Here is a 21,727-nt window from a genome sequence, read left to right on the forward strand (position 1 = left end):
TTATAGGTATCTCAAATATTGAATCTGCTTGATTGCACTGAGAGCTCCCTCAAAGGAATACCACCTATAGCCAGGAATGGCCAGTTCCTATTGTCCAGCCTAAACAAAACAACTCTGGGATACACCTTTGAGTCATCATTTACCCATCCTCTCCCATGTGGTTCAGCCCGGCTACTGCAGTGGCTGCTCCAGGTTTTGTGGCTCAGCAAGGTCATTGAGGGCCTGGGAAGGTGATGCGTTAATTGTGTAACTTTTATTTGGGGTCAGACAAAGCAGGGCGAGGAATGACCCAGCAAACATGGCGGGGAAGGCAGGTGGTGGAACAAGGTTGGCTCTGGCTGGAGGGAGATCTCGGCTCGACTGGTTGTTTTTTTCATTTTTCTGGAACATCAGTAGCTCTCTGTCCATCTTTCCTTCTGCAATATCCAGGTCTCTGTCTTCTTATCTGCCACGTCCATCCATCCATCCATCCATCCATCCTTCTGCAATGTCCATCCATCCATCCATCCACCCATCCATCCACTGTTCTGCAATGCCTGTCTCTCCAGTCATGCTAGAGGAGATGGAATCTCCCCTCTAAGGTTTCAGCTTGCAAAGAGTTTTCTTGATCCGGGAGACGTATTTGGAGACCCTGGTGAACACAATGGGCGCTGACCTGTCAGCTCTGCCATAGGAGAGGATACCCAGGCCTTAATGTCACAGACTGCAGCCCCCCAGAGTCACCCTGAGAAGCAAATACCAAGGGCAGGGTTACAGCTGTCCAAGCAAAGATTGAGGGGTGGCTGCGTTCTCTATTCACGTTCCAGGGACAGCAAGAAACATCACACACCAGGTTTGTTCAAAAACATGGGATTAGGGTTAGAGTTATGAGTTAGTTTTATGGTAAGAGGTTAGAGTTATTGGATATGGTTATGGGTTAGGTTTATGGGTTAATGTTAGTGTTAGGGGGTACATTTGGGGGTTTGTTTAGGGGTTAGAGTTTTGGTTAGTGTACGGGGTTAGGGTTGGGGTTATGGTTAGACTTAGAGGTTAGGAGTTAGAGTTAGGGGTTATGGTTAAGGGTTAGTTTTAGAGGGTACGGGTTAGGGTTAGCTTTAGGGGATGGGGTTATGGTTAGGGGTTATGGGTTATGGTTAGGGGTTAGGGTTAGCAGTTAGGGTCAGGGTTTGGCATTGATGTTATGGTTAGGGATAGCGATAGATTTAGTGGTTAGGTTTATGGGGTAGGAGTTAGGGTTAGCATTATGGTTAAGGGTTGGGGTTATGGTTAGCTGTTATGGTTACGGTTAGGGGTTAGTGGTTAGGGTTAGGTTTAGGTGTTATGGTTAAGGGTTAGGTGTTAGGTGTTAGGCTTAGGGTTAGGACTTAGGGTTAGGTGTTAGTATTAGGGGTTACATTTAGGGTTATCAGTTATGGTTAGGGTCAGTATTTATGGTTGGGGTTAGTGTTAGGGATCAGGGTTAGGGTGAGGGGTTAGTGTTATGTTTCTGGGTTATGATTAGGTATTAGGTTTAGGTTTGGGGAAAGATTATGGTTATGGTTTATGGTTCGGGATTAAGTGTCAGTGTTTCGGTTAGGGGTCAGGGTTAAGGGTTAATATTAGGGTTAATAGTTAGGGTTAGTGGTTATGGTTAGGGTTAAGGGATATGGGTATGGGAAGTGGTTAGGGTTAGGGTTAATGGTTAGGGGTTATTGTTAGGAGTTCGGTTTTATGTTTAAGGGTTAGTGTTAGTGGTTAGGGTTAGGCATAAATTATATGGTTATGGATTAGGTTTAAGGTTAAGAATTATGGTTAGGGTTATGGTTCTTGGTAGGCCAGTCGGCTACTTATCTCAAGTGCCTGTACACAAATGCAAGAAGCCTGGGAAACAAGCAGGAAGAACTGGAAGTCCTGGCACAGTCAAGAAACTACGACATGATTGGAATAACTGAGACTTGGTGGAATAACTCTCACGATTGGAGCGCTGTCATGGATGGGTATAAACTGTTCAGGAAGGACAGGCAGGGGCGAAAGGGGGGAGGAGTTGCACTGTATGTAAGAGAGCACTATGACTGCTCTGAGCTCCAGTATGAAACTGGAGATAAGCCAGTTGAGAGTCTCTGGGTTAAGCTTAGAAGCAAGAACAATAAGCGTGATGTCGTGGTGGGTGTCTGTAACAGACCACCAGACCAGGAGGATGAGGTAGATGAGGCTTTCTTTACTCAACTAGGGAAAGTTTCCAGTTCACAGGACATGATTCTCATGGGAGACTTCAATCACCCTGATATCTGCTGGAAGAACAATACAGCAGAGCACAAACAATCCAGGAAGTTTTTGGAGAGTGTCGCTGACAATTTCCTGGTGCAAGTGCTGGAGCAACCAACTAGGGGCCGAGCTTCTCTTAATCTCCAGGGCCTGGTGCGGGAGATGAACACCAACTCCCCAGAGCGGGTGAGGACCTAAGCCCCAGCTCAGGGGATGGACGGGGTGGGCAACATAAAGCAGGTTGGAGGAAGCTGGGACTGGGCAGGGGACATCGGAGGGCAGTGTTTTCCCTGATACCTAGAGCTTAGAGTGAGGGACGGGGGATAGGGAGTGGGGGATGGGGGCTCACGCAGCCCTTTTGCCCCCAGAGCCCTACTACATGCAGATCATGCACAGCTGTGAGCAGGATGATGGCACTGACACCGTCCAAGCCACCACCCAATATTCCCTCAACGGGGAGGACGTGCTGCAGTACATGGGAAACCAGAACCGCTGGTTCTCCATGCACCTGGCCACCTGGCACGTGGCAGAACGCTGGAACCGCCAAGGGGAGGCTTTCTCTGTGGTGGCAGTCATCACAACCCAGTGTTGCAGGTTCTGGATTGAGAAGACCATGTCTTTCACGGTTCAGAAGACAGGTGACATCTCGGCTGGTGCCGTCACTCCCGACCCGCAGCCCCTGCTGTGCCAGTCCCTGTGACTCATGACCCTTTCTCGCCCTCCCCGCAGCCCGGCCTGCAGTGCGCATGTCCCTCGTCCTAGGGACCCAGGACAGGCCACCACGCCTCGTCTGCCACGTGACGGGCTTCTACCCTCGTGACATCGAGGTGACCTGTGAGCGGGGGGGCTGGGGAGGCTAGGGAGAGCAGGTGACCAGAGGGATCTGGCCCAACAGGGACCCCACCTTCCAGGTCTAGGTGTCCATCGAGCTTGGGCAGGAGGGGGTCAGCCCCACGGAGCATGTGTGTGTGGTGAGACACAGCAGCCTGGGGGACACCCCCCTGAGAGTGACTTGAGGTGAGTACTGGGGAGCAGGGCAGGGGGAGCAGTGGGGTACCCCCTAATGATGTGGGGAGATGGACACAAGAGGTCGGGAGAAGAGGGAGGAGGGAAATTCAGAGGGAAAGTTTGGGGGGCAGCAGGGGATGGGTAGATAAAGATGCACTGGTGGGAGGGGGAGAGAGGGTTTTAGGGGCTCAGGGTAGGGGAGGCAGAGAAGGGGGTGTCCAGCTTCAGGGCAGACACATGGGTGGCGGGGGGGACAGCCCAACCAGGGTCGGGGAGTTGCTAGCCCAGGCCCATCAGGGCAGGGGGCAGGATCCATGGGCAGGGAGGGGCACAGAGGCTTTGGGGGGTCCATGGCTCAGTCTGTCTCGGGGCATTTCCAGTTTACCAGGCCACAGCCCTTGCAGGTCTCCTGGTGATCGTTGCTGGTGCCTTCCTCGCTGTCCTGGGAGCCGGGGTCCTGGGCTGGTACCTGAGGAGGAGGAAAAGTGAGTGGTGCCGCCAACACAGCACCCCCTAGCGCCCCTCCTGCCCCACACAGCTGCCCCCCACACAGAGCCCCCTACTCAGCCCCCACCACTGACAACACATCCCCCCAGCCTGAGCACCGTGTCCCTATCTGAGCCACCCTACCCCGCCCCCTGCAGTGCAGCGACCCCTAGTGTGTCCCGCTGAGCCTTCTCACTATCGCATGAGATCTCAGGTGCTCCGTGCTGAGCCGCGGCTGGATATAGGGTTGTGGCTGGGGTCCCCATTGTTGCCCTCACACACCCTGGCTGATGGGAGGCTGGAGTAACCCCTGGGCAGCTGGTCTCCAGGTGAGTCAATTCCTGCTTGGGCTTCCCCTGCAGAGGGCCAGAACGGACCGTATCTCCTGGCGCAGACACAGCCAGGGACCCTCGACTCTGCTCCCGCCACGGCTGAGCCAGCAGGAGGAACCGTGTTCACGGCACCTTCTTGCCCGGATGCCGCTGAGTGACCAGACATGGAGCTGGCTGTCCCAGGACTAGTAACCTGGACAGGAGCCACATGGACCATCTCTGGCAATGGGAAGGTGCTGGGTGGTGGCAGATAAGGTCAGAATCCCTGAGGTCATAGTGTGGGGAGCACCTCTCCATCATGTGCTCCTTCCCACCCTCCAGTCACGCTATGCCCTGTAGCTTCCCACCCCCCACAAAAACCTCCCCCAGTTTCCATTCTCTGTCCCCACCTAGGCAGCAGCACCACAATCAGTCTCCATGGGGGAATTTGTGATGCATTTTTGATGCAAGATGCAACAGTACAATTTTCACTTTAACAAAGTTCTTTTGTTGGAACCACGTCATTGCCTTGGTTTTCTCGGATGCTACCCATGGCTTTCTCTGTGCAGCTCTTGAGTCTGCGAAAGCAGGTAGAGCCCATTTAATTGTTCTTGCTTTTTCCCCTTTCATGATAGGAAATTAAGTTTGTCTCATACGTTTAAAATACATTTGCTACATTGTATGTATATAAAATGGTTAGAAACTCTTAATATTAACACCCATTGTTTTGTTGCTTCTCATAATATGATGCTTTTGTTGCTCATTCAGGCTGAAAGCCTTGCTCATGTAATAGATCGAGTAATTCTGCTGCTGGCTTCTGTTGAAATGCTTGGTCATGTTCCCGCAGCGTCTCTCTCTCCGTTGCTTTCAGAGCGACACACTAGTCCCAAATATCTTGGCTCCACTGATGATTCCACCAAACTGCCTTTGCTTTCAATACTCCCCAACAAGGCAGGCTCCTGAATTAAAAAACTTTCCTCTTTCATCCATAAACTCTTTTTCTAGTTTGCAACCACTTTGGACCAAACCCTAGTGACTGGAGAGTGGGGAAATTTTACACTTTGCAAAATAATAAACTAAATATCATTAAACAACCATATACTAGAGTGAAATTCTCTAGATTGCAAAATAATACAACAAATGGCTCAGGGTTACATCTATTGAAAATACTGTTTAATAATATTTAATTTCTTAATATGCCAAGTGTTAAATTTCACCAGTCCTGCAGTCACTGGATTCCCCATGTTATCTGTCAGCTCTGTGTTCCTGGGGAACCCTGGCACAGGACCCAGCCTGTCTGACTCATGAAGAACTCCCATCACCTCTGCCTGAACCAGAACTGATCAGAAGAAAGACTTACAAAGCAATGAAAAGGGAGTGGGAGACGCACCTAAACCCCTCCAGACAAGGGTGACAGGATTAAGACAACTCCCCTAGCCTCATTTGCATCGAAGATGGGACAGGGAGGCATCTCCATTAACATTCAGAGCAGAGAACAGAGGTTCCAAGGCAGGGACCGTACTGAACTCTGGGACCAGAGAAGCAGGGAAGCATGTCATGATGGGGGAATCTCTGTTCCCGATGTTAATGCACACCCGCAGCTCAGCATTTATCAGACCAATATTAGGAACAAATCCTTTATGGGTATCTCAAATACTGAATCTGCCTAATTGCACTGTGAGCTCCCTCAAAGGAACACCGCCCATAGCCAGGAATGACCAGTTGCTATTGTCCAGCCTACAGAAAAAACTCTGGGATACATCCTTGAGTCATCGTTTACCCATCCTCTCCCACGTGGTTCAGTCCGGCTGCTGCAGCGGCTGCTCTAGGTTTCATAGCTCGGCAAGGTAATTGAGGGCCTGGGAAGGTGACGTGTTAATTGTGTAACTTTATTTGGGGTCAGACAAGGCAGGGCTTGGAATGACCCAGGAAACATGACAGGGAAGGCGGGTGGTGGAACAAGGTCGGTTCTACCTGGAGGGAGATCTCGGCTTGATTGGTTGTTTGTTCATTTCTCTGGAACATCAGGAGCTCTCTGTCCATCTTTCCTTCTGCAATATTCAGGTGTCTGTCTTCTTATCTGCCACGTCCATCCATCCATCCATACCTCTACAATGCCTTTCTCTCTCTCCAGTCACGCTAGAGATGGACTCTCCCCTCTAAGGTTTCAGCTTGTGCAGAGTTTTCTTGATCCGGGAGACGTATTTGGAGATCCTGGTGAACATGCTGGGCTCTGACTTGTCAGCTTTGCCATAGGAGATGATGCCCTGGGCCTTCCCATCACAGACTGGGGACCCCCAGACTCACCCTGAGAATCAAATACCAAGGGTAGGGTTACAGCTGTCCAAGCGAAGAGTGTGGGGGGTTGGAGGGACTGAGTTCTGTATTCACATTCCAGGGCCGGCGAGAAATATCACAGACCGGGTTTAGCTGAAAACATGGGATTAGGGTTAGAGTTATGAGTTAGTGTTAGGGTAAGGGGTTAGAGTTATTGGCTATGGTTAGGGGTTAGGATTATGGGTTAATGTTATTGTTAGGGAGTACGTTTGGGGGTTTGTTTAGGGGTTAGAGTTATGGTTAGTGTACGGGGTTAGGGTTAGGGATTATGGTTAGATTTAGAGGTTAGGGGTTAGAGTTAGGGGTTAGATTTAGTGATTATGGTTAAAGGTTAGATTTAGAGGATGGGGTTAGGATTAGCTTTAGGGGTTAGGGGTTACGGTTAGGGGTTATGGCTGGAGCAGGGGTTGGGGTTAAGGTTAAGGTTTTGGGTTATGGTTAGGGGGTAGGGTGAGCAGTTAGGGTCAGGGTTTGGCATTGATGTTATGGTTAGGGATAGGGATAGGGTTAGTGGTTGGGTTTACGGGGTAGGAGTTAGGGTTAAAATTATGGTTAGGGGTTGGGGTTATGGTTAGCTGTTAGAGTTACGGTAAGGATTAGTGGTTAGGGTTCGGTTTAGGTGTTATAGTTAGGGGTTAGGTTTTAGGGTTAGGATTTAGGGTTAGGTGTTATTAGGAGTTACATTTAGGGTTATCAGTTATGGTTAGGGTTAGGGGTTAGTGTTATGTTTCTCGGTTTTGGTTAGGGGTTAGGGTTTAGGGTTAGGGCTAGGGGTTAAGGTTAGGGTTAGTGGTTATGGTTAGGATTTAGGATTATGGTTAGGGTTAAGGTCAGGAATATGGGTTATGGTTAGTGTTTAGGGTTAGATTTTATGGATAGGCGTTAGTGTAAGGGATTAGGGTTAGGAAAAGATATTATGGTTATGGGTAGGGTTAGGGTTAGTGATTAGTGATTAGGGGTTAGGTTTAGGGGTGGGGTAAGGTTACCATTAGGTGTTATGGTCATGGGTTAGGGTTAAGGTTAGGGTTAGGGTTTAGTGGGTTTTTTTAGGGTTAGCTGTTATGATTTGGAGTCAGGTGTTAGGTGTTAGGGTTAGTGGTTATTATTGGGGGTTAAATTTCGGATTATCATTTATGGTTAGGGATTAGGGTTAGGGTTAGACATAGGTTATAAGGTTGGGGATTAGGTTTAAAGTTAGGAATTACTGTTATGTTTATGTTTCTTGGTTATGGATAGAGGGCCTGGGGTCTCAGACTCTGCCTGCCCACTCTCCCTTTCCTGGGGTTAGGTTCATGCTCATGTTGGCAGAGGAGACGAACGGAGTCATCGTCACCAATGACCAGCTCCGGGATCTCATGCAGGAGTCCAAGAAATGGATTAGTATCATCAAAGAGAGGTGAGGGGGACAGGGAACGGGATGCAGAGCCTTTCCCCTGTAGGTGGTGCCAGCTCCCATACAAGACTGGCTGGCTCAGGGGATGGGGAACGGAGCCTTTCCCCACTTGGTGGTGCTAGCTCCCATACAAGACTGGCTGGCTCAGGGGATGGGGAATGGAGCCTTTTCCCTCTAGGCGGTGCCGGCTCCCATACAAGACTGGCTGGCTCAGGGGATGGGGAATGGGACACGGGGCCTTTCCCTCTGGGGGGAGCCGGCTCTGATCCAGAATGGGTATGTGAACATCTTCCTCTTCCCACGCAGGCTGCTGCAGGTCACCTTTGTGGGGAACATCTTCGTGGTTCCAGACGACCCGCTGGACCGCGAGGGTCCTACCTTGGACAAATTCCTGCAGAAACCCTTCAGGTACCGAGCCTGCCCCGGGAACCGCCTGGCCCGGCCAAACCCCTGTCAGCAGGGAGGGTTTGATGCATAGCAACACCCCGTGTGCCCAAATCCCTTTAAGGAGACTTTGATTCCTCCCCTTGAAGGCTGAAATTCTTGACTGCCAAAAACCTCTGGCTGGCCCTTAAGCTTCTCTTAAATTCATGTGGTGGTGAGTTCCACAGGCCATTCCTGTCTCCATGGCTTTCAGCGTCCCATTCCTACTGTCCACCCTACCTCCTCCGGCTCTGTCCCATGGTGACACCCAAAGAGCCGCCTGCTGGGTTCTCAGCAACCAGGGTAGGGCAGACACAGGGGGCGAGGGGGATGAGGCAAGCAGATGGGTACCCTGCCTGGACACCTCCCCCTTGCCTGCACCTTGTGGATCCCCCACTTCACCCCCCATTATAGGTCATACCAGGCTAGCTGAACTGGGTAGTGTGTGTGGAATTTAAGGCCCTAAACCAATGTTGCTTAACATGCTCATAAAGCTTGCAGCCCTGTAGGAAGATAATTATTCTAATCTAATCTCATGCTTCAGGGATTCCCTGGCAAGGGTCAGGCAGGAACAGTTACCCTGATACCCCATTAGCTCCCTGTATGCTGGGCCTTCCTCCCCTCCACCTTCTCTGAAGCACCAGCGATCATCCACAGCTAGAGACGGGACGGGGTGGGCCAGGGCTCGGAGGTGCCTGGCTGATGGGTTGGGCTGGCACACTCGGGGTCTAACTGACAACAGAATTGACGTGGGGAAGGAATCCCCCCCACCAGGTCAGATTTGCAGGGAGCTGGGGCTGGGAGGAGTCCTCTTCAGCCCTAACCCAGCCACGACCCTTTTATCCAGCCGTGGCTCAGCAGAGAGCTCCAGAATCTCATGCGAGGGTGAGAAGGCTCAGTGGGGGACACTAGGGGTCGCTGAGCTGCAGCGGGCAGGGTTGGGGGGCTCAGACAGGGTCAGAGTGCTCAGACTGGGGAGATGTGCTGTCGGTGGTGGGGACTGAGTAGGGGGCTCTGTGGTGCAGGGGGCAGGTGTGGGGAGTGGGAGGTGCTCTGGGGGGCGCTGTGTTGGGAGCATCACTCACTTTTCCTCCTCCTCAGGTACCAGACCAGGGCCCAGGCTACCAGGACAGCGAGGAAGGCATCAGCAACGATCACCAGAAGACCTGCCAGGGCTGTGGCCTGGGAAACTGGAAATGCCCCGAGACAGACTGAGATATGGGCCCCCCAAAGCCCCTGTGCCCCTCCTCTCCCATGGGTCCTGCCCTCTTCCCCAATAGACCTGGGCTAGCAACCCCCTTCCGCAGTCGGGCTGCCCTCCCTGCCACCCATGTGTCTGCCCTGAAGTTGCACCCCCTTCTCTGCCTCCCCTCCCCTGAGCCCCCCCAAAGCCTCTCTCCATCTCCCCCTCCCTCAGTGCCTCTCTGTCTACCCAACCCTTTATGCCCCCCAAACTCCCCTTCTGCATTTCCCACCACTCTCTTCCCCCCACCTCTTATGTCCATCTCCCCCATTTCCCCCCATCATGTGGGCATGCCCCATTGCTCCCCTCACCCTGCTCCCCCAGTACTCACCCCAGGTCACTCTCAGGGGGTGTCCCCCAGGCTGCTGTGTCTCACCACACACATGTGCTCCGCGGGGCTGATCCCGTCCTGCCCTAGCTAGAGGGACACCCAGACCTGGAAGGTGGGGTCCGCATGCGGCAGGATCCCGCTTGTTACCTGCTCCTCCTGGGCCCCCCGGCCACCCCGCTCCCAGATCACCTCGATGCCGCTGTGGTAGAAGCCCATCACGTGGCAGACGAGGCAGGGCGGACGGTCCTGGGTCCCTGGGACGAGGGCCACATACGCTGTGGGTCGGGCTGCAGGGAGGGCGAAAAAGGGTCGTGAGTCACAGGGAATGGGACAGCAGGGGCTGCGGGTCGGGAGTGAGGGGCACCGGACGAGCTGTCACCTGTCTTCTGTGCAGTGAAAGATGCCCTCAATGCGATCAAAAACCTGCATTGCTGGGGCGTGATGACTGTCCTCGCAGAGATAGCCTCCCCTTGGCGGTTCCAGCGCTCAGCCACGTGCCAGGCGGCTGGGTGCACCGAGAACCAGTGGTTCTGGTCGGCCTGGTACTGCAGCAAGTCCTCCCCATTGAGGGAATATCGGGTGGTGGCTCGGGTGGCTCCGGTGCCATCGTCCAGCTCACAGCCGTGCAGGATCTGCAGGTAGTAGGGTTCTGGGGGCACAATGGCTGTGTGAGCCACTGAGTTACAGAGCTGCTACCAGGGGGAGATGGGGGGGGCGAGCTTCTCCTGTGCATGAAACCCAGGAATTCTAACACCCAGACACGGCCCCCAGGCTCCCTCATAACCTAGTAGACCCCCATTCCTCTCCCAAATCTAGGACAGAACCCTGAAGTACTGGCTCCCAGTTCCCCTTGTGCTAACTACTAGCTATCAGGGAAATCACTCCCCGCTGGTGTCCCCTCCCCGAGCTGAGCTGAGCTGGGGGACAGGGACTCACCCACTTTTGGGGAGCTGTTGTTCACCTCCCGCACAAGGATCTGGTACTCATTCTCCACCCAGGAGTCCCAGTTTATGCAGTTAGCTGTGCTCATTTTCCAGAACTGGTGGTTGTCCGGGGTGTAGCTGTTGCGGGCAGCCAGCCTGCTGGTGCTGCTGTCGTAGGCTGAGAACACCAGGTCATTCATGCTCATCACATTCAGCCACTTGGGCAGATCAGGGGCCTCCTGCAGGGAGATGAGCTGGTAACAGGAAAGACAGTGAACTCCTGCAGGAAGGAGAGAGACCAGATGGGAATGAGACCCAGGCATCCAGGACAGCAACCCGAGGATGCCCCACAGTGCCCAGCCCTGGGGGAAGATGCTGGGATGGGGAATGGGACCCAGGCATCCGGTAGACCAGGGGTCACTTACCAGCCAAGGCGAGGGAGCAGAGAGACAGGAGCCAGAAGGAGACTGAGACAGGTTTGGCTCGAGGAGCCATTGCCCTGAAGGGGACGGGATGGCCGCTCTAAGGGACAGGTTCTGGGTCCAGGACCCAGAGAGCTGGAGGGAGCACGGCTGCCCTTCCCTGCGCTGAGCTGTCTGCTGCTCTGACAGGAAACAGAAGAGGGGAAACCCAGACCCACAAGCGGAGCAAAATCCAATGCACACAAATCAGCCGTCCTTTTCCTGCCCAGTTCATTGCATCACAGGGAGCCTCGTTCCCCAGCAGTGCAACAAAAATCAAACCACTCCTGCTGCTGGCTCCAAGCTGTCTCTGTTTAAATGTGCATTTCCTTTACAGGGAGGCTTTTCTCTGAGTGCAGCAGAACAATCCTGAGCCGATCCGAACCCCCAGTCGTTGTTACAGTCGGCCGGGACTTTCCAGAGATACGGGACTTAGTGGGCGGTGTCGTTCAGTCTAGGAGGCTGGGTTTTTATCACCTTAGTAATGCTGCTGGAGCCGTTCCATCTGCTCAGTGCTTCTGGCCCGGAAGCTCTGGTGTTATTAGCACCAGCTGGGCCTGCCAACCCCCCCGTGTTACCAGGGACGGCCCTTATTGAAATAGAAAATTTCCTGTCCAGTACTCAGTCAGTTCAGGGCACCTTTATCCCGTATTCCAACGTCAGGGTCCAGTTCTCACAGGTGCATCTTTCCACTCCCAGCCCTTCGATGTTGCGCAGGGGGGAAACGAGCCAGGGAGGTGCTTTGTATAACTGTCCAGCTTTAACTGTGTAAATGGTAAAGAGGGGGAAGGGGATGTTTTCAATCTTTGTCAGTTCTGGGCATGCAGCCAAGGCAGCGAAAAGATCTGCCTTGTTCTCAAACAGCTGACAACATCTGGCAGCAGCAGTTTTCAGTTTCTTTTTAGCTACAAAGGAAGTGAGTTATAAGAAATATGCCATCCTTAAAATAGAACCAAGTACTTCCCCCCACCCCCTCCGAAAGCTTAAACTGAAATAAGTTTTTGGTTTCTGCAATTGCAAAATTATGAACAAATGTCCGATCCTGCGTGGAACTGGTTCATAACAGAGAGGCTAAAGAAGAGAGAGAAGAACAGATGGAGGCTACTGGAGGAAACATCACCGTCATGGCTGACCTCCCCAACCATCTCCTGGGACCCTGGGCCTTCACCATCCCAGTCCTGAGAGATGCCCTGGGATCAGACCAGGCCAGAGAGCGGGAGGCAGATAATATCACCACCCCACCTAGCTCCAGCTGTATCTCAAACACGACCTGGGATGAAATGGGGTCTGACTTTAGCAACAACAACAACAGCTCCAGCATATCTCAGCTAACTTCTCTTTTCCCCAGAAGGCGGGTTAGTACCATCTTTGATACTGTCCAAGGGAGGTGTTTTGGAGCACAGGGGGCCCTTCGTCCTCGCTAGCCATGTCAGGACAAGACCTTTTGGCCGGGAGCTGGAGCTGGTAAAGGTAGAGCTGGGACTGAGGTGCAACTGTTGAACATGGAGCCAGTGAACAGCTGACCTGGGTCTGCAGTGGAGCCTCCATTATGGGGAGACTTCCCTGGAATGGGGCATCTCTCTCTAGACACCCGCCCTAGTATCACCACGGTGTGGGGCTGGAGGCCAGAGTTGCTCAGTGAGGATCAAGAATCTGGGATGCCCAGGACAGGTCCGGCTCTGGGGCTCTATGCAGCAGCCCAGCCTCCCTGGGTGGCTCTTACACAGCCTAGGGTGACCCAACATCCCCTTTTGTCCAGGATAGGCCCATTTTTTAGCCCTGAACCTGATATCCTGGATTTCTTGCCCACACTGGCCTTTTGTGCAAAAAGGGGCTGGGGAGGTAACAGCAGGTCTGGGGCAAGCTCTGGATGGCAGAGGGGAGAGAGGGGCTCCGGCGCCGCGGCGGGGGGGGGGAGAATATGGTCACTCCACCACAGCCAGCTTCCGGCCTGGCCAGGGGCAGGGCCTCTGTGGGAAGAGAAGGAATGGGAAGAAAGCACAGGCCTGTTGTTCCCATGGCACCCCCAAATTGGCCTCTGGGCCCGTGTGTTAATCAGACCCTGTTCTCAGCTCTGCCTGGCACTGGCCAGAGAATCCCCCCAGGGTTCCTGTCTCAGCCCAGGAGCTAAATCTCTCCGAGCTGGAGCCGGCTGAGTGTTTCCAATGAGAACATTGTCCCAAAGGGAAACAACCCACCCTTGTCTTCACAGACACCACAACGCCCAGGCCCTTCCCGGATCCAGCCTGCTTTGCTTCCTTTGTCTCCCTTTTTACTCTTCTATAGACCCCCAACCAATGAAAAAAACAAGGAAATTCAACCCCAACAACTTGGTGAATGCTGAAAAATCGATTCTTTATTTATGCTTGACAAATTCTTTGTGTTCAGTAGCAGATTCAAACCCCCCCAATGATCCCAAATCAGAATTCAGGCTGCAGTTATCATGAGAAACGACATAGAGAACACGTCATGAAATCATCTGCCTTCGTACCGAGATTTAAAGAGAATCTTAAAGAGATTTAAGAGAGGAAACAGATGAGGGTTGTTCGGAACCTCAGAGGAGGGCACTGGGAAGCGGTAAGTATGGGTTTGAAGGGACTGATTTCATTCCATTGATTTGCACGAGGCCAACGCAAGACAACCCGAGAATCTCTCACTCCTACACACATCCATAAAATTCCCACTGGGCACTGCCCTGCACCTTCAGCCGCCTCAATACCTTTAAAAAGAGGCCCTGTGTCCACTCCTTTAAGAGGAATTATATGCAATTCTGTTTGTTTTCTTTCAAACTGATTGTTTGCCCCTAGAAGTGAGAGGAATTCTCTGGCCCAAGAAGAGAAATGAATTATAGAAAGGCAGAAGCACCTGACGTGTGTGTGTCTTCGAAACTTTAAAAGCAGTTGCTTGAAAGAGGAGGACCCATTTCATAGGCAGGGTTAATGCAGAAATTCAGTGTTTGAATGACAGATAGAGCCTCATATAAGAAAAGGAGGAAGGAAAATGTCGATGCACGAATACCATCTACTGGATAGTGATGCAAGCAGCAGAGAAAGTAACATGGGAAATTTCAGAGCTGGTGGCAAGGGGCCAATAGAAAATGAGAGGATTGTCGTCCTCTAGTGACTCCCAAAACAGGGTGTGTAAACTGTGGCCAGCACGGGGAACCTCACCGTTAACCAAAGCCACCAATCAAGATGAAGACCGTAGAAGTGCGACTGGACACGGGGACAAGCCATGAGGACTGTTCGTGCCTATCCCAGGGTTATGTGAGAAGTAGTGAAAGTGCTTTTGGAGGGACTGTTTTGAGGGAAAATTAGACTGTTATGAGAAAAGGAAAAGTTCACAGAAAGTATTGGTTTCCCTCAAACACTGTCACTGTTTTGTCCGAAAACCTGGAAAACTTTACTAAACATAAACCATTATTCACTGCTCAGCAGATATATTTTTGTTTGTTTTGAGTGGCTGTTGGCTGATATTTTTCAGATTCTGACACTTTTCCTGCCCACAGTTTTTGGTTTACAATTTTTCTCAATGTCGAGCCAATTTCTGTTTTGATTTTTCAATACAAAGTCTAAATTTTCCGTGGGAAAATCAAGCACCATTTTCTAACCAGCTGTAAAAATATGAATAGGAAGGACAGGACAGTTAATTAAATCATCTACATAGCAAAGGAGGTTTCGAACAGAAAGCAAAACAGCAGGAGACAAAGCTGGGAGAAGATGGAGAAATTTTGGGGGGCAAACGGAAAGATCACAACTGGACCAGAGAACCTCACACACACACACACATCAAGAATAGCATCATGGTGCTGGCGTTCTCCATCCTCACGGAGGAACAGGGGATCGGAGGCAGCGGGATGCGTTCGGGTGGGTTGTTTTCTTTGTTGAGCTGGACGTCCCTGTAGAACAAGATGCGCTCCTGGCCTTTGCCGAGGTGGTACTGCCAGATGTACATGTTCTTTTGTGGCTTTCGGTTCACCTGGATTGACTCCTCTTCTTCTCAGGCTTCATTCCAGTCCTTCTACTCCATGCAGACGCTTCTCCCGCCGTACTGGGCGTTCAGGGAGAACTGGGACTGGGTAATGAGCTTGGTGAGGGCTCCAGCCCCGATGGTCATCTCAGCGGAGATGATCCAGTTGTGCTCGATGCTGGACATCTGCTGCTTGCTGTAACCCACCTTGCAGGTGACCTTCTTGGCCCAGGAGACAGGAGAATCGGAGTCGCTGTGCAAGGTCGTGGAGGTGCCCTTGGTGAGGGTCAGCCCACTGGGGAAGAAGTTACGAATGTTGGAGTGGATGGAGATGGAGACTAAGGGGGTGGTATTGATGCCTTGGTACATGTAGCACAGAACCCCCCATTTCTCATCCACCTCATCCACCTGCAGAGGAAGGCGAAAACCCACCAGCATCTCTACTAAACTAATCTAGGAGGAAATTCCTTCCCGACCCCAAATCTGGTTATCTGTTACAACCTGTGCATGTGGGAAAGACCCACCAGCCGGACACTGGAGAAGAGGGGATGGTGGGAGACGCCTACAGTGGCCCGTGGCCCATTGGCAGTGGCCAGTTGCAAATATCTCCAAAGCCGGTGCTGGGACACCAGATGGGGAGGGCTCTGGGTTACGACAGAGAATTCTTTCACCGACGTCTGGCTGGTGGGTCTTGCCCACAAGCACAGCATCTAACTGATAACCAGATTTGGGGTCGGGAAGGAATTTCCCTCTAGATTAGATAGGCAGAGATGCTGGCGGGTTTTTGCCTTCCTCTGCAGAAAGGGGCAGGGTTCACTTGCAGGTTTAAACTAGTGTCAGTAACTTGATGTATTTATGCCATCATCTGAGGACATCAGTAACTCAGCCAGAGGTCAGGGGACTGTTGCAGGAATGGGCCCTGAAGATAGGGCTGCAGGCCCAGGGCACATCCAGGAGACATCACAGCACCCACCTCCTGTGGCTGTGGGTCCGAAAGCACCAGCAATTCATATATGAGCAGCTCAGCTTGTGTGAATGCACAGTAGCTCCACTAGAATCAGAGAAGAGGAGCCACTCTGGATTCACCCCTGGTGTCACTGCAGAGTTCATCCTCTGATAGAAACAGGGTGATCCCCATTTGGGACCCTTTGTAGTCCCCATGGGGATATGAGTGTCTCCAGGTGCCTGGATCCCTTAGCCAGCCCTTCTCCTCCTTTCTCCCCTTTTCTGTCCTCCCCCCAGGACTGGACACCTGCTGATGGATCCCTGGTCCCTTACACAGATGCTCCAGGCACCTACGTCTTCCACACTGAGCAGGGATTCTTCATCGTCCGCTCCGACCTGGGCTGCTATCTGTGGACATAGGATATAAACAGTGGGACTGGCATGGAGATCAAGCAACTGCACCCTACGTGCCAGGGCAGGGATTATTACCTGGGGGCCTTAGCAACCTTCATCTATTTCATCAAGAGCTACTCCTACCGGCATGTAAAGTACTTGAGCACAGATTCTGAGGCAGGGTCCGTGAACTGCAACCTCACTGCTGCAGCAGGGACAACTACAAGTTCAGAGATTGTGGGTACCATGTCATCCCAAGGGGAAGGAGTCATCCATCTGCCGTCCGGACCGGGAAACTAGAGAAGCGTGCTGCTTGCATGGAGCTAGGATTAGGGATGTGATGGAGAGACTGCCAAAACTTATCAAGTCCTCAGACCACTACCCCTTCCTACTTCTCCATGTGGGCACCAATGACACCTCCAAGAATGATCTTGAGCCAATCACTGCAGACTCTGTGGCTCTGGGAAAAGAGAGAAAGGAGTTTGAAGCGCAAGTGGTGTTCTCATCCATCCTCCCTGTTCAGGGAAAAGGCCCAGGTAGGGACCGTCGCATTGCGGAAGTAAATGCGTGGTTACGCAGATGGTGTCGAAGAGAGGGCTTTGGATTCTTCGATCATGGGATGTTGTTCCAGGAAGAAGGATTACTAGGAAGAGACGGGATTCACCTAACGAAGAGAGGGAAGAGTATCTTCGCAGACAGGCTGGCTAACCTAGTGAGGAGGGCTTTAAACTAGGTTCGATGGGGGACGGAGACCTAAGCCCAAAGGTAAGTGGGGAAGAGGGACACCACAAGGAAGCAGAAGGAGGAGGGTGCAGCAGGGGAGGCCTCCCGATTCATACTGTGAAAGTAGGCCAATCGGCTATTTATCTCAAGTGCCTTTACAGAAATGCAAGAAGCCTGGGAAACAAGCAGGAGGAACTGGAAGTCCTGGCACAGTCAAGAAACTACGACATGATTGGAATAACTGAGACTTGGTGGAGTAACTCACACGACTGGAGCACTGTCATGGATGGGTATAAACTGTTCAGGAAGGACAGGCAGGGGCGAAAGGGGGGAGGAGTTGCACTGTATGTAAAAGAGCACTATGATTGCTCTGAGCTTCAGTATGAAACTGGAGATAAGTCAGTTGAGTGTCTCTGGGTTAAGCTTAGAAGCAAGAACAATAAGGGTGATGTTGTGATGGGTGTCTGTTATAGACCACCAGACCAGGAGGATGAGGTAGATGAGGCTTTCTTTACTCAACTAGGGAAAGTTTCCAGTTCACAGGGCCTGATTCTCATGGGGGACTTCAATCACCCTGACATCTGCTGGAAGAGCAATAGGGCAGAGCACAAAGAATCCAGGAAGATTTTGGACAGTGTCGCAGACAATTTCCTGATGCAAGTGCTGGAGCAACCAACTAGGGGCCGTGCTTCTCTTGACCTGCTGCTCACAAACAGGGAAGATTTGGTAGGGGAAGTAGAAGTGGGTGGCAACCTAGGCAGAAGTGACCATGAGATGGTCGAGTTCAGGATCCTGACAAAAGGAAGAAAGGAGAACAGCAGGATACGGACCATGGACTTCAGAAAAGCAGACTTTGACTCCCTCAGGGAACTGATAAGCAGGATTCCCTGGGAGGCTAATATGAGGGGGAAAGGAATCCAAGAGAGCTGGCTGTATTTTAAAGAAACCTTATTGAGGGGACAGGAGCAAACCATCCCGATGTGCAGAAAGAATAGTAAATATGGTAGGCACCCAGCTTGGCTTAACAAAGAAGTATTTGGCGAACTTAAACACAAAAAAGAAGCTTACAAGAAGTGGAAGCTTGGTCAGATGACTAGGGAGGATTATAAAAATAGTGCTCGAACGTGTAGGAATGAAATCAGGAAGGTCAAAGCACCATTGGAGTTGCAGCTAGCAAGGGACGTGAAGGGGAACAAGAAGGGTTTCTACAGGTATGTTGCCAACAAGAGGAAGATTAGTAAAAAGTGTGGGCCCCTTAGAGAATGAGGGAGGCAACCTAGTGACAGAGGATGTGGAGAAAGCTGAGGTACTCAATGCCTTTTTTGCCTCTGTCTTCACAAACAAGGTCAGCTTCCAGACTGCTTCACTGGGTGGCACAGAATGGGAAGGAGGTGAACATCCCGCAGTGCTGAAGGAAAAGGTCCAAGACTATTTAGAAGGATTAGACATACACAAGTCAATGGGGCCGGATGCGATGCACCCGAGGGTGCTCAGGGAATTGGCTGAGGTGATTTCAGAGTCATTGGCTATTATCTTTGAAAGCTCGTGGCAACAGGGGGAGGTCCCTGAGGACTGGAAAAAAGCAAATCTAGTGCCCATCTTCAAAAAAGGGAGGAAAGAGGATCCAGGGAACTAAAGACCGGTCAGCCTCAATTCAATCCCTGGAAAAATCATGGAGCAGGTCCTTAAGAAATCCATTTTAAGGCACTTGGAAGAGAGGAAGGTGATCAGGAACAGTCAACACGGATTCACCAAGGGAAAGTCATGCCTGACCAACCTGATTGCTTTCTATGATGAGGTGACTGGCTCTGTGGATGTAGGCAAGGCGGTGGGTGTGATATACCTTGACTTTAGCGAAGCTTTTGATACTGTCTCTCACAGTATTCTTATCAGCAAGTTAAAGAAGTATGGGTTGGATGAATGGACTATAAAATGGATACAGAACTGGCCAGGGCATAGGGCTCAACGAGTAGTGATCAATGGCTCCATGTCTAGCTGGCAACCGGTCACAAGCGGAGTGCCCCAGGGGTCGGTCCTGGGGCCAGTTTTGGTCAACATCTTCATTAATGATCTGGAGGATGGGGTAGATTGCACCCTCAGCAAGTTTGTGGATGACACTAAGCTAGGGGGAGTGGTAGATACCCTGGAAGGTAGGGATAGGATACAGAAGGACTTAAACAAACTGGAGGATTGGGTCAAAAGAAAGCTAATGAGGTTCAACAAAGAAAAGTGCAGAGACCTCCACTTAGGAGGGAAGAATCCCATGCACAGCTATAGACTGGGGACCGACGAGCTAGGCAGCAGTTCTGCAGAAAAGGACCTGGGGGTAACAGTGGATAAGAAGCTGGATATGAGTCAGCAGTGTGCCCTGGTTCTCAAGAAGGCTAATAACATATTGAGCTGCATTAGGAGGAACATTGCCAGCAGGTCGCGGGAAGTGATTATTCCCCTCTATTCGGCATTGGTAAGGCCGCATTTAGAATATTGTGTCCATTTTTGGGCCCCCCACTACAAAAAGGATGTAGACAAGTCGGAGAGAGTACAGCGGAGGGCAACAAAAATTATGAGGGGGCTGGAGCACAGGACTTATGAGGAGAGGCTAAGGAAACTGGGCTTGTTTAGTCTGCAAAAAAAGAAGAATGAGGGAGGATTTGATAGCGGCCTTTAACTACCTGAAAGGGGGTTCCAGGGAGGATGGGGCTAGGCTGTTCTCGGTGGTGGCATATGACAGAACAAGGAGCAATGGACTCAAGTTGCAGTTGGGGAGTCTAGGTTGGACATTAGGAAAATGTTTTTCACTAGGAGGATGGTGAAGTACTGGATTGGGTTACCTAGGGAGGTGGTGGAATCTCCATCTTTAGAGGTTTTTAAGCTGAGGCTTGACAAAGCCCTGGCTGGGATGATATAGCTGAGGTTAGTCCTGCTTTGAGCAGGGGGTTGGACTAGATGACCTCCTGAGGTCCCTTCCAACTCTAATATTCTATGATTCTATGATTCTATGACATGTTCTCTATGTCATCTCTTATGATAACCGCAGCCTGAATTCTGCTTTGGGATCGTTGTGGTGGTGGGTTTTGAATCTCCTACCAAAACGGAAAGAATTTGTCAAGCATAAATAAAGAATTGATTTTTCAACATTCACCAAGTTGTTGGGATTGAATTTGCCTGGTTTTTTTATTGTTTGGGGGTCTATAGAACGGTAAAAATGGAGACAAAAGAAGCAAAGCAGGCAAGAGCTGGGAAGGGCCTGGGTGTTGGGGTGTCTGCCGAGACAAGGGTGGGTTGTTTCCCTTTGGGACAATGTTCTCATTGGAAACATTCAGCCGGATCCAGCGTGGAGAGATTTAGCTCCTGGGCTCAGACAGGAACCCTGGGTGGGATTCTCTGGCCCGTGCTAGGCAGAGCTCGGACCATGGGGCCATCGGCCATTTTGGGGGTGCCACAGGAACAACCAGCCTGTGGTTTCGTTCCCGTTCTTCCTCTTCCGGCAGAGGCCCTGCCCCTGACCAGGCTGGAAGCCAGAAGTTGGCTGTGGTGGGGTGACCGTATTCTCCCCCACACATGGAGCCCACGCTCCTCTTCCTGCTCCACCATGCAGGGCTTGCCCCAGAACTGCTGTCACCTCCCCTTTTTGCTCAAAAGGCCAGTATGCCCAAGTAATCTATGGTGTCTGAGTCAGGGCTTAAAAAGGGTACTGTCCTGGCCAAAACAGGATGTAGGGTCAATCTAGGCTGTATTAGGAGCCACCCAGGAGCCACTCCTGCCCTGGAGACCCCAGATCCCAGAACCCCACCGAGAAACTCTGGCATCCAACCCCACACTGTCATGCGGGCTGGCTTGAGTGGGGGGGCATTTAGTATATTGTGTGACATCAGCATGGCAGAATCATAATAATCCATGTGGGATATGCCATGTCAGGTACTGTTCGGAAGGTTATAATGTGCTAAGTAAGATAATAATACCTATGTTCATGTGTGATATTTGAAATGGAAGTTATAGATGTATTTGAGATATCTGTATTTCAAATTGTGCTGCCTGGACAACACCCCAGATAGGAAGGCTGCAGAACAATGGCCTGCATAATGGCCCATGAAGGCATTCCCAGGTGCAAGGGGCCCTGAGGGAGAGGCCAGCATCACCACTGAGTCACCAGAACCTGCTTACGTGACTCTGGACTCCATTGCAGGCAGCCTACCTGATGAAGCATCAGGACTGTCCCATGTGACTATGGACCCCAGGCACACCAGAGGAGTCACCAGCATTGGCCCATGTAACTATGGACTCCAGTGTGGGTCTTGTGACTGCCCACAGGCCGCATGGCCAGAAGAGGGGGTTTATAAGATCAAGCCAGAGAAACCATTTTGTCTTTGCTCCTGTCCAGCTGCAGACACACACCTACCTCTGGATCTATTCATCTTGCAACTGAACCGAAGGACTTAGACCCATCCAGGTACTGGATGTGAACCAGAGGGAACTATACAAGCTGCAACTCCACATTTCTTCCAGAAACCTGAAGTATATGGACTTTTAATCATTT

The 21,727-nt window shown here is 51.4% G+C and overlaps 2 pseudogenes; one reads left to right on the plus strand and one right to left on the minus strand.

Moving 5' to 3' along the window:
• Nucleotides 1–1,645: 1,645 nt before the first annotated feature.
• LOC137160031 (H-2 class II histocompatibility antigen, E-S beta chain-like) lies at nt 1,646–4,228 on the plus strand (annotated as a pseudogene).
• Nucleotides 4,229–9,279: 5,051 nt separating this feature from the next.
• LOC137160032 (DLA class II histocompatibility antigen, DR-1 beta chain-like) lies at nt 9,280–11,194 on the minus strand (annotated as a pseudogene).
• Nucleotides 11,195–21,727: the final 10,533 nt, after the last annotated feature.

This window comes from Emydura macquarii, unplaced genomic scaffold (assembly GCF_026122565.2).
Source record: "Emydura macquarii macquarii isolate MOO-44397 ecotype Brisbane River unplaced genomic scaffold, CSIRO-AGI_Emac_v2 contig_2107, whole genome shotgun sequence".
In the NCBI taxonomy this organism is placed as follows: Eukaryota; Metazoa; Chordata; order Testudines; family Chelidae; genus Emydura; species Emydura macquarii.